This window comes from Ptychodera flava, chromosome 21 (assembly GCF_041260155.1).
Source record: "Ptychodera flava strain L36383 chromosome 21, AS_Pfla_20210202, whole genome shotgun sequence".
NCBI classification, from domain to species: Eukaryota; Metazoa; Hemichordata; class Enteropneusta; family Ptychoderidae; genus Ptychodera; species Ptychodera flava.
Window position 1 is genome coordinate 22,113,067 of NC_091948.1, and position 17,228 is coordinate 22,130,294.

The following is a 17,228-nucleotide window of genomic DNA, read 5'->3' on the forward strand; positions in this document are numbered from 1 at the left end:
CTATATTTGTAAGATCCACTTTCTTCTTCTACTCCAAAAACCATATCAACTTGCCGATACAGTCTGTATGTGTATGATAGCAAATGTTATCGTCGACAACTTGTTAGCCCAGACTGTAATTTTATATGATAATGATTACAAAGCATACTGCCCTGAAAAAGCATATTTTTTGCAATAGAGACTGAAAGAGAAGAAACAGTTTACTTGACTTCAAGAAGGAATATAACGCAAATACTATCAATTATCAATTTCCTTCCGAGAATTCCAGTTGTCGCTTACATCTCGCTGAAAGCGTTTAATTCACAAAATCAAATCGATGAAAACGCCCAACCCTTATAAGGCAAATGAAACACACGATCAGAGTACGACTGGTATTGCGATAAAAACGCGGTTAGAGGATATCTAAGCTACCGTCTGTGACGTTGATCGATAAGTAGTTCATCCGTTTTGAACTCAAATGACAAGGGTATGAAAAGGCAGAATATGAAATATTGAAACTCACCGAGATTCGTTCTAAATTAAACATTGTAATCTTTTTACCACCTCATCTGTTTTTATTAGAATGGCCATATGTATGTGTGTCAGTGTGACTAGTACTTTTATTTCTAACCGCCGTATGAAATCTTACTTACTAGAGGAATCATCCTCTTTCAGAGTTTTTTTATTTATTTTCCTTCCATTTTTGTCTCTGTAGTGTGGTAGTTTGAATCCAAATTGGTTTCTCGTTGATGGATCTGTCAGTAGAGCAACTTACTAGCCGTTTGTTAAGGACTATTTGAAAGGCTTTTTAGTCAACAAACGTTATTTGCTAACGTGTAAGTGTTTTTTTAAATAAAACCCGTGATCTATTAACACTGGTTGACCTAAATTGTACAGTATTTATAAAATAAACCGACATGCATTACGTGACAGAAACAAATCACTTTAAAACTGCGCGCCAAAATGTTTTCTGTGATCTGAGTATAATCATGCTATCAAAAATATGTGTGTGTTCTCTATCATAAATGTTATGGAAAACTGGAGTGAAATATGCTCAAAATTAAGCACACCTGCGCATGTTGTGATTTAATAAAATCCATCACTTCTTATTAAATCAATAAAGGAACAGCATCGATCCATTGTCTTGGGTACATAAAGCGGAGTAAAATATTCTTCAGAGCAATGTATGCTATATATTGCAATTACATTTGAAAGAATAAATTCATTATGTTCCACAACTGACATATGTTCCTTTGAATTTCTCAATAAAAATGTACGTCATAAAAAGTCAAATCTATTTTAACAGCCAATAGTAATCATCAAAGGTTTGCTGCGATCTTTTTGGTATTGATAACTAGGCGGTAATTGGTTACAATGTAGTCAGCTAGTGACGTGTTCAAAATGTGCACACATTCATTGACAAAAGAGGCACGGGCTCTGTGTTTAAGAACATTACTTATCATTGTAATATCTCGCATTTCTCACATTGTAAATTATTAAGCATAAAAATTGGACAGGAATAGTAAAAAGCGCCCTCTACCAAGCGATAAGAAATTGTGAATATGCCATACAAAATTTCCAATCTGTCTGTTGACAGCTGCTTGAGTATAATCCTCAAAGACATACCACTTAACCGTGAACGATAAATCTAAATATCGCATTGTTAATGAAGGTGGCGTCAGATAGTTCTTAGCCACCTGAAAGAGCCACTTAAACTGTCTGTAAAGGGAGTAGGAAGTTAGACGGCTAACGACGTTTCCTGTCGATAGCAAACATATCTTGGTGACAGTTTATATTTAGAACGATAAAGACAGTTTTCCATCTTCCCGTCACTAACGTTACTGTTTACAGTAATGCTACAGAGTCATTCTGTGCTAATCATATTCTAATGATGACAAAGTGGAGGCTAATGAGCGGAAGAAAGTGTCCAGCTGTAAGCCAACATATCTTATGATGGCAATCGTATGCACTTGCACGGATTGCGTGTTCTACTTATCATGCCCGGTCACTGTGATGGAGTTTAGAGCCGCGAAAAATCAGTCGCTGAAGTACAATGAGACGTGACTGTTGGCTTGAAGAAGTGATATCTTCAACAATATTTCGCCTAAAAGGCGCGTACAAAGGGATTTCCGCATAACAAATACGCCTACGTTTAAAATAGGGGCGTATCTTTTCCCAGGTGCCAACGATCCATTACAGAGTAGTTTTAATAGTCAAAGTACAGCGTTTTAAAAGCAGGACAACTTTCTATCACTATTCGCTGTACGATAGAGCTTGCTGTACCTGAACGTAGGTGTCCCGGAAATAGGGGAATGAGAGTTCTAAATGTTATTTTCCGATTTAAAGAGAAAAGGAAAAAAGATGGTAAAATATTCCGAACTTTGATGAAATTTACATGTCAGCGGTAAAATCTTTAAATTACATGTCAAAGGTAAAAGCTGTACCGGTTGTTCTTTAGTAGACTGTATATCAAACTTACCACATTGTGGATTCTGCAGATTGGATGTACCAGTAAGACTGACGTCTCCTTCATCCTACAAAATTCAAAGTGACGCATTCAATCGAAGGCTATCATGATATATGGATTTTTATAAAATGATGGCCAAGCATGGCAATAATGAAATTAACGCTCTTTTTTTCTGGAAATGATGTCAAAGGTCGCAGGTTAATTGAATGATTGTTATTATAGTATTCATTTTGTCAACGCAGCCTATGTGAAATGTCCAATATCATTCTTAACTGTATTTCAGCCCGGAATAGAATTTATTCCTTAGCAATAAATAACATCGCATCTTCGACTCAATGCATTTTTGCAAGGCGAATATTTTGCATGTTAACGTATTTTCAACAGAACGAGCCGCGCCTGTTGAAGAAGGTGTATACGGTTTTCGAACAAACCAGAATGAATTATTTCCCCTCAAGGTATCAATCAAGGCTTGCCATTCATGACAGAGAACCAGACTGTTATTGCTTATATTCATCTTATATAAATTTTATGATCAGAGTTCATTTCTATGCGGAGATTTCTCATATCTTTGCCAAAATGTGCTTGATTAAACGTGTACACAGTCTGACGTAGACGAAATGAATGCAAGGTCGTCTCTGCCGATCTTGATATAATTTGTAATACTTGACTAAATACAGAAATGTCGATACGTACTTGTTTACTGTGCTATACTCTCCTGATGTATTGTTCCATCAAGCAGATATTTGACTTTGACTGGGATCCAGTATCCGTATCCGGATCAAATGCGTCGCATGACAATAGAGTTTCCCCCGTGGACACTATAATGTTTTTTTATCGATACAACGGGCTGAGCAAGATATCATTTGAACCGTAAAATGTGATTCTCTGATTGTATATCTAGCTGCGTGCCAGATTATAGAAATCTCTCTCTGCATATATTGTAGCTGTGCACGTTGATTTTCATGTCTACATATAGGATGATATCTTCACAAGTGCAATCCAAGGTAGTCACAGGAGGGTGGGTTCTGCAGTAACCTTGAGCGCGCCGAAGCATCATATAAAAATGAACAAATTTTGAGTAAATGACAGTACGGCAGTCCCAACCAATCTCTATAGATGCTAAGGCGATGGCATACTGCAAGTAAAGACGCGGACTATACAATGTAAACGTATGATCATCAGTGGCCTGCTTGAAGGAACAAAAGCTATGAGTGATAATGGCAGAGATCGTTTCCGAAGAGCCATAGTGGCCTCAGGCTGTTTCCATTGTCGCCCTTGTTTGAGTAATATTGTGTTGTCCTGCTCAGATTTTAAAAATTATCCAAATACATTTCTAAGAACTGCATTGCTTGAAAACCTGATAACATATAGCACCTGATATGTTAGAACGTATATTAAGTTGCAAGAAATTACTGTATATTTGAATTTGCCTCTTTTCCTCCATTGAGTTCACTGAAGCCAGCTGCAGCCTTAGCGTTGTTTGGCATGTATTGTTCTAGGTAAGGAATGCTATTTATCTTTTTCCATGAATATCATACGGGACAGAAAAAAGCACAGTGATTTGGTAATAATTGGTTCAGTTATTAACGGTTCATTTGAAAAAGAGTTAAAGAATCTTTGAGTCTCATGCCTATATGCCTATATGCCTATATGCCTATATATATATATATATATATATATATATATATATATATATATATATATATATATATATATATATATATATATATATATATATATATATATATATATATGATCAGTGGCTCGCCGCCAACATCACTCCTGACGATTGCCAAGCGCATGAAACATTCTGTAGAGTAATCACGACAAGTACCACGTCTATATAATATATATATATATATATATATATATATATATATATATATATATATATATATATATATATATATATATATATATATATATATATATATAGTATATATATATCCAGTGTAAATCTGAGGTCTCATTCGGGGAAGAAAAAAGGTCAACAGGACGGCGCACGTCAAACCAACTTGAACTGATCCGTTAGCTCAGTTGGTAGAGCATCCGAACTGAATTCGGGGGACGTGGGTTCAAGTCCTACATGGATCATTTTTTCAAGCCCCAAAAATTTGCTGTGCAGAGACACTCAGATGTAGTTGTGTGTTTTTCTAATTAGTTTATATATATATATATATATATATATATATATATATATATATATATATATATATATATATATATATATATATATATATATATATATATATATATATATGTATATGTATACATACATATATATATATATATATTTATATGTATGTATATATATTTAATGACAAAAATTATTTAAAGTACAAAAAATAAATATCTGTTACTTACGTTTCATGCATCCTGCAATCTTCAGACAGAAGTGAAAAGATTCTTAGCAACACTCTCATTTATATGTATAGGACATACAATTCTATCTGTAGGTGGTGATAAAATTTGACGAATAATATTTGTTTTGATGGCGACATTTTGAAACCAACACAGAGCGTTTGTTTAACAGCATAGAATTGTCAGCATTGATAAAGTGCAGCTTTTTTGATATACAAAGATTACATCGCTGAAACATCTATAAATCATATTTAAAGTTCGAGATTTAATACCATTGATATGTCCATTAATATGGTTGTTTAACCTATCTAATATTTAAGCAATAAAGCCTACCCAGCGATAGTATACCACAATATTCGGACCAGTTCGCGACATATATGCACGAGAGATAGCGAGTGCATATATGAAGTGAACTGGTCAAAATCGAGTGGTATACCGTCGCTGTGTGTGGGTTTGTTTTTGGTTTTTTTTTTGTATTTTATAAATGTTTTATTGAGGTCTCCAATAATGCTTACAACACTTGTAGAAATGTGAATACAGTTCTATCAAATTATGACGGTAGGAGAAAATCACCTCCATGATCAAACCTTAGTTTATATAAGAGTCTCAGAGATACAATATTATGAAACTCTAAAATGGATTATCCATTATGATGTGAAGTAGGAATAAGTGTCTTCAGAACACCTCCCCATTTTTTGTTGTGAGAGCTTAATTTGTTCTTTTTTATTGCCAAACACAGTACTCTACCTTGTGAATAGTTTGTAAGTATTTTTTGAAAACCAAAAGGTCAGGTTTTTATTGTCAAATTTGGCCAGATAGATGTGTCTTTTGGCAACCAATATCAAAAAGTTGATCAATATAGAGTATTTCACATCACCAATTATAATTTGACTGGCTTCTGGTAACATGTTTAGTCCTGCTTTACTACCCCACAGTCTTAGAAAACCATCCCAAAACTCAACTACATAACTACAGTTGTAGAAAAGGTGTAACAGTGTTTCATCTTGTTCTTTACAGAATGTACATTTGCTAGATACAACTCGGAGTGGTTTCATTTTACATAGTGAATAATTTTTAGGCAGAATGTTGTGCAGAATCTTAAATTGAAATTCTCTGAGTTTTGTGTCAATTGTTACCCTAAAAGGAAGAGCATAGAGTGTAGACCAACAATTAACGTGTTTGCTAAATATAAAATTTAAATAACATTCTGATTTTGGGCTCATAAAGTACTATTATATCATAAAAGTATATTCAAATTCTGGCGTGGAATGTCATAAATGGATATTTGCTCAAGCTGAGATCTCGCACGTATGCTAGCCGTGGTATATCGCCAATATACCACCGTTCTTTTCGCATCTCGACCAATCAGATCGCTGTATTTGCACCATCAATATACCGGTATGATATAATAGATATTATATCATAACAGTGTAGTAGTTTTATAGTAGTTTTATAACTTTATTGCATGCTAATTTTTCTCAAACTAACAACTATTGAGGCTGAGCAGTTACGTACATGTACGATGACGCGATCATAAGAATCACGGGATTGCAATGGCGGCGACTATGCTGGCAAAAATTGACGCATACGTGTCAGTAAGCCTCTTGCGACCGCCTTCGGCGGCCCGCCACGTTTCGGCCAGATTAAAGCCTCGTTTATGATACGGAAGTCATTTGTTTTAGATATATTGAGGGTCGGAAATCATAACGGACAAAACGAACCAGTCTCCTTACGTCGTTAGGCACAAATTTACATTCTTAGTTACAGCTGACAAAGAAATTATTCATGAAAAATTGATAAAACTGAGAGAGATTTCTAAAGAAGTGTACTTTGTCAATGCAGTGTTAATGATGACGGTGTCGTCATGTCACACGATGATATATGTATGGTGCTTAAAATCTCTAAAGGTTGAATAAAGGAGCGATCTAGAACGCATTTTACTTTCCTCTTGTGTAAACTAAAAATTCTTATTCCGTTCTTAGAATGTGAAAAAGACGTCAACCTACTTTCGGGAGACATTACGACTCATCACTTCTTCGTTTTCAGAAGAGGAACGTTTGCTTCTTGGTGCAAAAAATACTAATATGTAGAAGCCTGCCATTAAGGGGGAATTTTGGGAAGCAGGAAATTAACATCAATATGGTGACCAAAGGAAACTACTTTATTCCATGCATACAAAAATAGTTCTCGCGATCACGACATGCATGTATTCTACGTGTGTCAAAATTTCCCTATCATTCTAATATCTGAAAGTCAAGTTCGAACATTCATGATATACTCGCCACAAGTAGAATACGAATCAACGAGTTGGTGTGGAGAGGATAAGAATGAGATTTATTTTCGCCTCCCAAGATTTGATGTATTTTATGAGTAGGCAGAGCATGCATCTTTTTTTCAATTTTTTTTTCTTTTATTTTAATCAATCTCGACTGAACTCTCAGGAAAACAAACGTATGCCGATACCCAGGTATGGCTAGTAAATATGTATTTTGTAACACATGTAAGCCAATTTCCCCACTAAAAATTCTAGAGGTCCTATGGAATCATTCGTCTTGCTCACAGACGATGCAGCCACATTCTCTTACGTATTTAGATTGTGCGCATGCACAGACGGCACTTCGACATTACGAAGTATGCATCTTGTCAGAACATTTTGTTAACATAATAACCAATAAGTAGGCCAGCTCTTTGCATGAATCATCATAGGGAAAAGAAATCAGTCCCCTGGGGTGGGGAGGGAGGGTTTTTCGTGCAACGGTTTACCTTATTTTATTTTATTAATTTTGACCGTTATATTTCAAATAAAGAGTTCAACTCCAAACTGTCTGACTGCTTTCTTTATTACTACGAGTAATTTTATTAATTTTGACTGTAGTATTTCAATAAAGATTTCGACTCCACACCGTCTGACTGCTTTATATATTACCGACAAGTCCTTATCTCTTCTCCAACTTGTGTATACACCACTGTAATTGCTCCGAAAACATTGCCAACTTGCTAATCCGCTGTCCGTATCAGCGGATTAAGTGATTGAGTCAACACCACAGCCGTCCCACACGCATTAAAATAAGGAAAGGGTTGAAGATCACAGACGCAGTGTCACGATGTCGTCCGTAAAACTCATAGTGGACGCCTAAAATATTCAAGAATTCGTAAATAAACAGGAAGGTACACAACTTATTATCCATAAATAAACGGCAAAGGAGCTCCCTAGTGACCGGCAATTGAGAGAAATGACTGAAAAATGTCGAAAACCTGAAAGCAACAACCTTGCGACCGGTCGTGTAGACAAATGTTGGCAAAAATTCCACACTTTACACTTACAGCCACGACCCTACGATCGGTCGTGGAGAAAAATTACCAGGGAAAAGTCAAAGCCTAAAAGCTATAACCTCATGACTGATCATTGAGAAAATGTCGGGCTAAATTCAACAGTTTACAGCCACGACCCCACGACCGGTCGTTGAGAAAAATTACCGGGGAAAAAATCAAAGCTTGAAAACCATAACCTCATGACCAATCGTTGAGAAAATGCCGGAAAAAATTCAAGAATTTGCGGCCACGACCTGAACCGGTCGTGGACAGAAAATGAAGTCGAATACCTGAAAGCCACGGTCGTTGAGAAAATGTCGTGAAAATTCAACACTTTACAGCCACGACCTGGCGCGATCAGTTGTGGAGAGAAAATATTGGGAAAAAATCGAAAACCTGAAATCTACGACCGTGGACGCTTAAAATGTTCTTGTGGAAAGAAATTGAAGCTCCTTGTCTGTGATGAAATCAACTAAGGCTACCATCGGCCATCCGACCGATCAGGAGAAAAAATGTAGAAAAGTTAAAAAGTCGCTACTAACAAACAGCCATGTGGAGAGACAGCTCAGAAAAAAATAAAATAAATCTTGACGGCCTGAAGAAGAACAGCAACGTTACAAATTTTTTGATGACATAGATTCAGTTCCTGACTACATTTTCCTACCCTATAGGACTTAAAAAGCTAATATGAATGAGCTAAAAGCATGCTTTTAGCTCATTCATATTATGTGCTGCCGTCGTTGAGTTGCGTGTTGAATAATGATAATGGTGGAAATGCATAACAATACAGCGAAAATATATGAAAAGTCAGCGTTGATTCTCTGATGTGCCGCGCAACAACCTAAACGCAGCCACTGACGTTTTACAGACAGAATACACAGACAATGTATCAAATACCATGAAATCGTTTTTATTGAAAAGTCATGCTTCAGTACCAGTACCTTAACAAACAAACCAGATATAAACTGAATAAAAGTTGATGATTTTATCCATCTATTTCTCGGAAACTGAAGCGAGGGCTGTCCGTCTTTGGGGAAAATACTTATAATAACTTACGCTAGACATGGACGCGGAAGGGAAAAACACACTGACAGTTTAAAACGAGAACGGGCAAGAAAATGTCAGCAAATTCGTAAGCCTGATAATACTAGGAAGTCTGGAGTCGTGTTCCTTGCCATTCAAGATGTTTTGTTGATATGATGTGCACATGGTTGAGGTTCTTTTGGAATGTGAGAATTTCATTGGTAAGGATAGTCGCTGATGTATCAGCGGGGAGGCCGGGCAAACGAGTCGGTCACAGTCGATGACGGTGTGCTACGTTTACGAAAGACGCTAGATGTACGGTGACGATGCATCGATGGTGGCATCGAATAATACGGATAGTGTATAATACTGGCATAGAGGATGACATTAATCTATATTGAGCTGCCTGCAGCGGTGTTCGTTCGGTTGATGCTGTCCGAGCCTCGCTACAAGGAGAAAAAATTCTCCTTCTCTGTGGCCGAAGAAGCTACCACCTCGATTGACCAAGGAGGTTTGTGTAGATGCAGAGGCAGGAAACTTGATACCTCGCCTTTTAGCTCTTTCTGTGCAAGATTTACAGAGGTTTTGGTTATATTCTCGAACTCATCGTTAGCAACTTTTTGTGACAAAAAGGATACAAATTGAATCCTTGTTTTGATTTTGTAGGATTGATTAAAACCAGTCGTGTAGCGTGCTCATATAAAACGTTCGCTCATTTTGAGCATGATGTACGAACTTTGACATTATATAACATCAAACGCATCATGGGAAATATGTTTACTTCTGGACTGGAAATAAACAGGTTTGAGGTCAAAAGGTTCTACTTCCGACTTCCGCTCTTACGGACGACATCGGACCATGACCGACTCAAAAATGTAGGTTGGTTTTCTGGCTCAAGATGACCATTTTAGACGGCGTACTTTGGCATGTAACACTTCATCGGTATAGCGATGCTTTTGATTGTCGTTAAATTTCGATTGACTTCTATATCTGCTCAGATTTGCGGGTTTTTTTGTGACACTGTGTCTTTTATCTTCAACCCTTTCCTTATTTTTTTTATTTCACTACGTGTGTGACGGCTGTGATGTTGACTCAATCAATTAATCCGCTGATACGGACAGCGGATTAGCAAGTTGGCAATGTTTTCGGAGCAATTACAGTGGTGTATACACAAGTTGGAGAGGAGATAAGGACTTGTCGGTAATATATAAAGCAGTCAGACGGTGTGGAGTCGAAATCTTTATTTGAAATACCACAGTCAAAATTAATAAAATTACTTGTAGTAATAAAGAAAGCAGTCAGACGGTTTAGAGTTGACCTCTTTATATGAAATATCACTGTCAAAATTAATAAAATCAAATAAAGGAAACCGTTGCACAAAAACCTATCGCTCCCCACCCTTCCCCCACCCCAGGGGACTGATTTCTGTGCCCTGTGGAATCATCGCCAAAACGACGCAAATCTACTTAACACTCTATAACGTATCGAATTGGAGATTATTGAAATCACAGACACGGGATCGGCAAACCGAATGGCATGTGAAACTATGCGGTACGCAGTGTGTGAAACTCACGCAAAATCTCTACTGGCCAAGTGGGCCAGCAACTTTAAAAAATCACTGGCCTGAAGAAAATCAACTGGTCCGATCGTTAGGTCTAATCCAAATATAATGCAGATTTTTTACCCGCTCTCAGGGGGCCTAGAACATTTGATTGAAAAAAAATAAAAAAACACCACTTCAACATCCTAACATCAAACTGTTTTGTGCCTTTTAATTCTTTCAAAGGAAAGCAAATGAAGATGACTATCAAAACCAAGTTTGGGCAACTGGTCTCAGTGCCAAAAAACATATGAAATCAGTGAAAGGTTAAACACAAACACATATACCCCTTTTGTATTTCTTAAAACAGTCTTTCACAACTTTCACACTTTTACCCGCTCTCAGGGGGCCTTGAACATTTGATTAAAAAACAAAAAAACACCACTTCAACATCCTAACATCAAACTGTTTTGTGCCTTTTAATTTATTTAAAGGAAAGCAAATGATGATGACTATCAAAACCAAGTTTGGGCAACTGGTCTCAGTGCCAAAAAACATATGAAATCAGTGAAAGGTTAAACACAAACAAATATACGTTTGTATTTCTATAAACAGTCTTTCACAACAAATATGATTACATTGAGAAAAGGAGCACAAGCGTGGGCTTGAAGTTGAAATATGTCTCAACACGAAAAAGCTAGGCGTCCAGAACTCCGATCAGAGATTGATAAGTTTTGGCACCACAATTACAGGATCACACGCAAATCGAGTCACTACAACAGTTTACTCTAAGCTTTCGAAAACGATTCTGGCTTCTCCTCCTTGAGGGAAGATGACTATCATCGAATCCAAGAAAGGGAATACAACAAATCTGGGCAACTAATGAAGAGAAAAAATACTGAAGTTTCGAAACCCACATTAAGACGAATCACAAAAATCTAATCTTTACAGGCGACCGAGGCAAATGGACATCAAGGTCAAATCACAATGAAGGCGCGATTTTGCACAATGTTTAAATATCGGACATTTACTTTCTAGTTTCGAAGTTTGGCGTCCATAATATTTCTGTCATACATAACAATCTATATATCGGGTCTAATATCGATATTAGACGACACAAGAATGACTTGCCTTCTGTTGCGGCACGCCAGGTTTGCGAAATTGCCGATATTTTACCTCAAGCTGATACATATCAGCGACTTTTCGGACTGTAATAATCGATACTAGACCATATTGTATAATGACTTTGCCTTGCGTCTCGACACGTCGGATCTGTGAAATCACAGATATTTACTTCATATTTATTGGAAATTGGGACTCTAATATCGATACTGGAATGATTTGCCTTGTGTCTCGGGCACGTCTGGTCTATGTAAAATTGCCGATGTTTATCGGCTATTTCGGGACTCTACGATCGATTCTGGTCGATTCTTGACTTTCAAATCGCGGGTAAATATCCAATATATATCAGAGATTTTACCACCTCACAGCTCTTGACAGGCCCCGACTTCCTCAATCCGACTCTTACTTCGATACTAGAAGATACCACCATACTTGTCAGATTGTGGGTAAATATTAGATGTATATCGGGGATTTCACTATACCTTACAGAGCTGGCCCCGCTGTCTGGCCAAGCCCGATTTCTGTAGTCCGACTCTATTAACTTAAATTATACGAACTTAGACTTGCCTTAAACTGTGGGTAAATATCCTATATTGGATATTTCCCCAACTCACATATCTGACCAAACAATTCTAATTTCGATATTGTGTTGTCCAGTAGCTGTAAACGTTGGATGTCATATAAAAAGTGCAATGTCGCGGTGTCATCGAAATCCATTTTACCTCGACATACGCTAAACAAGAACTCTTTTATGACCACAAGGAGATAAATGCTTAACAAATGGGTAGCATATTGAATAGCACCACTACTCTCGCGAGAAAAGGTGAGGTAAGGTCTTTCGCCTGGATGCATTACCGATTAGTCTGTTCACTTTTTATTTGCGAATTTCACGTTTTGCAAATCTCTTGAAAGAATAAATTTCGTATCTCTGAATAATTTTGTCTGGTATTTAGCTTAGCAAAACGTTTGGGTAAACTTCCTTTCCATATAGTGAAAGTTACTGGCCGGCGTCTTTGGGAACTGCAGGACATCTTTCAGGAGTTACTGGTCCAGCATGAAAATAGCTGGTCTTGGTCCATCGGGTTAGCGTGAATTTCGCACGCTGGCGGTACGCCGAGTTAAAAATCTTGGAGCATGAAGACCAAAACTGAAGAGGAAGTTGAGGCATTTATATTAAAATTTTGAATTTACGTTTTTGTATTATAATGTATGTAAAAATAACCCTTCCAGTTTTTAATGACCGCAAGTCATAAATATTGCACAATACGTGAAACCCCAATAGCTGCAAATGTGTAATCAACCGATCTCAAAATATCCCCAGTTTCCGAGAGTTTTCTTTGAATAAGACCCATTAAAGACTAAAAAAGTGTATAATACTGTCATGAGTGTCGAAAATGGGATGTAAATACTAACGTTTCAACATCATTTTCGATTTCCCGCCATTTTCAAAAACTAATCGTGTGATAGAGAAAATAAAGATTACAACAACAAAATGTTGGCCATCGGGTGATGTGCATTCAAGTAAATGGCATCATACCTGTTTCCTTTATGATCGTCATGTGTATGTGCAGAAATGCTGCATCTTTTGCACTTTTCCGTGGGGCGCCATTAACAAGTGAGGCACCCGTTTATTATTCTGTTAAAACGCGTAGGCACGGTCCAAATCAGCGAGCAGTGATACTTCTATAAATGTCCTTCAGTAAGCACATTTACACAAACCAACGTTTGTTTGAAAAAAAAATTATGAAAATAATGCATAAAATTCGCAGCTATTGGGGTTTAAATGTCATCACCGTGACCGTAAAAAATCTTTCCTGACACGGTTAACATCGATATGAATAGGAAATTCATATATCATCATATCAGCGGTATGTATTTTGAAAATTGAATAGAAACATTTTGTTGCATTGCGAGTTAACTCATGGACAATAAATATATGGGTAAGAGAGAACCAACTCTTATTATGTATCTCTCCAAAGTACCTTTAATAATTCAAAACGCTCCTTAATGGCTCTCCTAGTGTCATAACCACGGATAAGCGGGAATCGTACCATATGCCATGCTATATTTAGTTGGACGACCGCACTTTTACTAGACCAAAGCCCTTTCATGGGACTGAAGACATTGATTCAAGCGGTTTTTTGCCCGTTTTTTTACAGTACCTTTAACCCGTGTTGACTATGAAAATAGCATTATTGTATTAATGTCAATTTTTCATTTATACAGCATATTAAAGTTCACGCCAAGAATTTATCGTTGACTTGCCCATCGCCCAATATAGTAGGAACGCCTTAAAGTTGACTGTCATTTAATTGACATATTTATACATCCTGGTTATTGCCAACAGTCTATGCTAAATTTTGAACCTGACTTTTGTGTGTAAGGGAAAAAGTATAATTGCGAATCCACTGTCTCATGACCGTTTCCGATTGAGCAGAGGCGTTCCGAAGGTGTGTTGTCGTACTGATTGATATTATCCTGGCGGAGTCAGCAAGAACCGAGCGCCATTAATCCTATCCTCGCCATATACTTGCGACAAGGCTTTTTGAAAGTATCAGTTAATCGGATACCTTGCGTAGGACACAAGAATGCCAATCGCGAAAAATCGATCCTCGGAATTTAAAATTCAATGGGTTTTCAAAATACCACTGTTCAATCAATTTTGCGATATCTGCGCAGTGAGTGCACGGTAATGTTTTGACTTCGGAACAAATTACGAAGTACATTGCCATTTCAACGTACGGAATAGGACAGCGGTGGACTTGACTTTTTATTGAAGAGGAATATTTTTTATGCAAGGTAACATTACGCAGCACAACATAAGATGTTGCTAGAGCGAATAAAGTAGATTTCCTACTCAGACTTATGTCAACCGCCGATTTCTCATCATCATGGTCATTCAAATTGATGATTTGCTTTGGTGTCAGTATCGAGTGTAACACAGTATACAGATTAAGATACACTCGATACGGCGAATGCTAGGCAATACGGCTAACGATTCCTAGCGGTGACCTGTGGAGAATTTATCAATCTCGCAATCATATAAGAATCAAAGTATCAAGTATTATTACAAAATCTTGAGCTGGTCATCGTACACCAACAGTTTGTTATACTGTACTTACATGACGATGATGTTTGAAGAAACAGATATAGACATGCTTGCTCTTTCAATTCCGATAACTCACGACAAGAAGGCATACTTTGTTCACTGTACTGATATCGATACTAATGTAGGGAGATTACGTTTCAGATAACATCCACACGGATTCGCAACTCGGTAACTCAAAACTTCGCGGAAGATCTTTTCACAGTTACTATCCCGCTCGATGAAACTGACAAAATGATAATGTCAATGAACTGCACCTCCCCCTCCACAAACATGAAAGAGATTGTCCGATATATGGCGCAATTAGTTCAAAGCCTCGTGTTCTTTTAGCCGGCAAAGCCGAAAGCAGAATCTGATGATGTGATTGCTGACACAAACATGCTTGCAGCAGGAATAAATCGGTAAATCATTCTAGATCACAGACATCAGGTACGCACATCCGTCTATCCGACAGTGCTGCAGGACAGCAAATTTCGTCAATTCATGTCAACCAGAGTGCAGAGAGTATTAAAGCCGTGTCGAATTTCCACACACCTCTTCCATGTCGTGCCATCTATGAAAAGTGCAACCCCCGTTCGTTCGTATTTGCATAAGCCAATGCCAAAGGTACTTTCCACATGAAATATCTCTCGCACAGTTAAGATTCTGAGTATAGGGCGTATGTAACTGGTTAGAATGTTTACCATGACGCAAGAGGTCTACCTGAAGTAGTTTATCTGAAAAGCAGCAGATACTAAAATTAAAACTTCTGTCATTAATGGCTAGCAAGTTTCAAGTGTCAATATTTGTCGGCAAAAATATAATTGAATTTAAAATTTCTAAAAGAAAATATGAGTAAATGACAAAAAAATACATTTTGTGTACTCTTCGCAGATATAGGCCGATAGCATTCATTGATAAAGTTACGATTATATCAGTTAATTACATTCGACGATATGCAGTCTTATTTGTAGCGGTCGTACGGAGGTAACTTGTCTCACCCGGATTCTCCACCACGTTTACCGGACTAATCAGTAATCACTGTTCCCTTGTCGTTACAACTCAGTGAATTGATGGAAAGGGGGAAGTCTTGCTTTGCTCAGGAGATTACACATCATGGAACGCTGAGAAGTAGTCGCGATCGTCTTCAAAGTACTGATTTCACGAAGACATTAACTTCCTTTCAACTACGTAGCCTTTAGGTACTAGACAAGCATATGGATGCCATCGCCAAAGATACAGCTTCTACCGTATCTTGGTGTGCTTTGAAAGAAAGCGAGATCGTCGATCGCTCTGTTTCGTATAATTGTCAAAGTACAGTGCCTTAAAGACTCTAAAGTCGTGGCTTAAATCATTTGAGAGACGTGAATTAATGATTTATTCAATCAAAACTAACAATACAGTTCTTGTAGTAAAATTACCATACGACCAATTATTTACAAACCCAATCAGTAATAAGCCCCTAAAACATTGCAATTAATGAAGTTGCGTCCTTGAGGATGTACTGCTAATTAGGCGTATTTCTGCGTTGCAAGCGACTTATTATTAAGATGCCGTTGTTTTAAGTAACAATATTGGTGTCAATAACTACAAGATACAATAATCTTTGTGTGAGATGAGCTACCTTTGTAACACAATATACTCGCATGTCATCTGAACTCAAGTACATTAACTTCTAATTCAAAAGATCCACCCTTATGGTATTTTCTGGTTTTTTAAGTGGATCGACGGGCATAAAACATGAATTATTGTGAGCATACCTTCCTTTCAACATTCAATATGTGTCTTGATGTGTTTTTCAAGGTTCTAAAAGTCTGACTTTACACTGAACTACTGGAATCATGTATTTGCAATGACGCACAAGGTGAAATTGCCGTACTAGCCATGAGAAAGAAGAGATTTAACTTCAACTGTAGAATACCCAAGGGAAACAATTTGGAGGGAGATTCCAGTCTTTAATTCAATGAAGTGCCTGATTGGCGTAATTGATCTCGAATTTAAAAACGAATAAGTCTTAATAAACTGCTGTCCGACAATATGGTAGCCTGAATATGGCAACACGGGATGCTATAGTACACAGTCTCTTTCATACAGCTAAGATTCGGACTGCCTATTGGCTGTGAAAGGAAAAAGAGAAAAGTTTGCCCTGCAGGGCAAGGATATGTCTTTGACGTTACATGAGAAATATCCAAAAATGAGTCATTTCATTCAAGTCGTCTGTACAAAAGGCAGCGACAACTTGGCACGTACACTCAGGACGAATGAAATTTTTTACAGGCGACTTAACACACATTCACTGAACTCGTGTGTGCAACCGAAGTGATTACTCGAGCATACAA

At 37.4% G+C, this 17,228-nt stretch overlaps 1 long non-coding RNA gene and 1 other non-coding gene across 2 annotated transcripts in view; both read left to right on the forward strand.

The window, feature by feature from the left end:
• LOC139121730 (uncharacterized) overlaps positions 1–17,228 on the forward strand; it is a 276,401-nt gene that overhangs the window by 133,314 nt on the left and 125,859 nt on the right. The window lies entirely within an intron of this gene.
• Trnas-uga (transfer RNA serine (anticodon UGA)) lies at positions 4,469–4,540 on the forward strand. Its single transcript has one exon. It is a non-coding gene; the product is annotated as a tRNA-Ser (tRNA).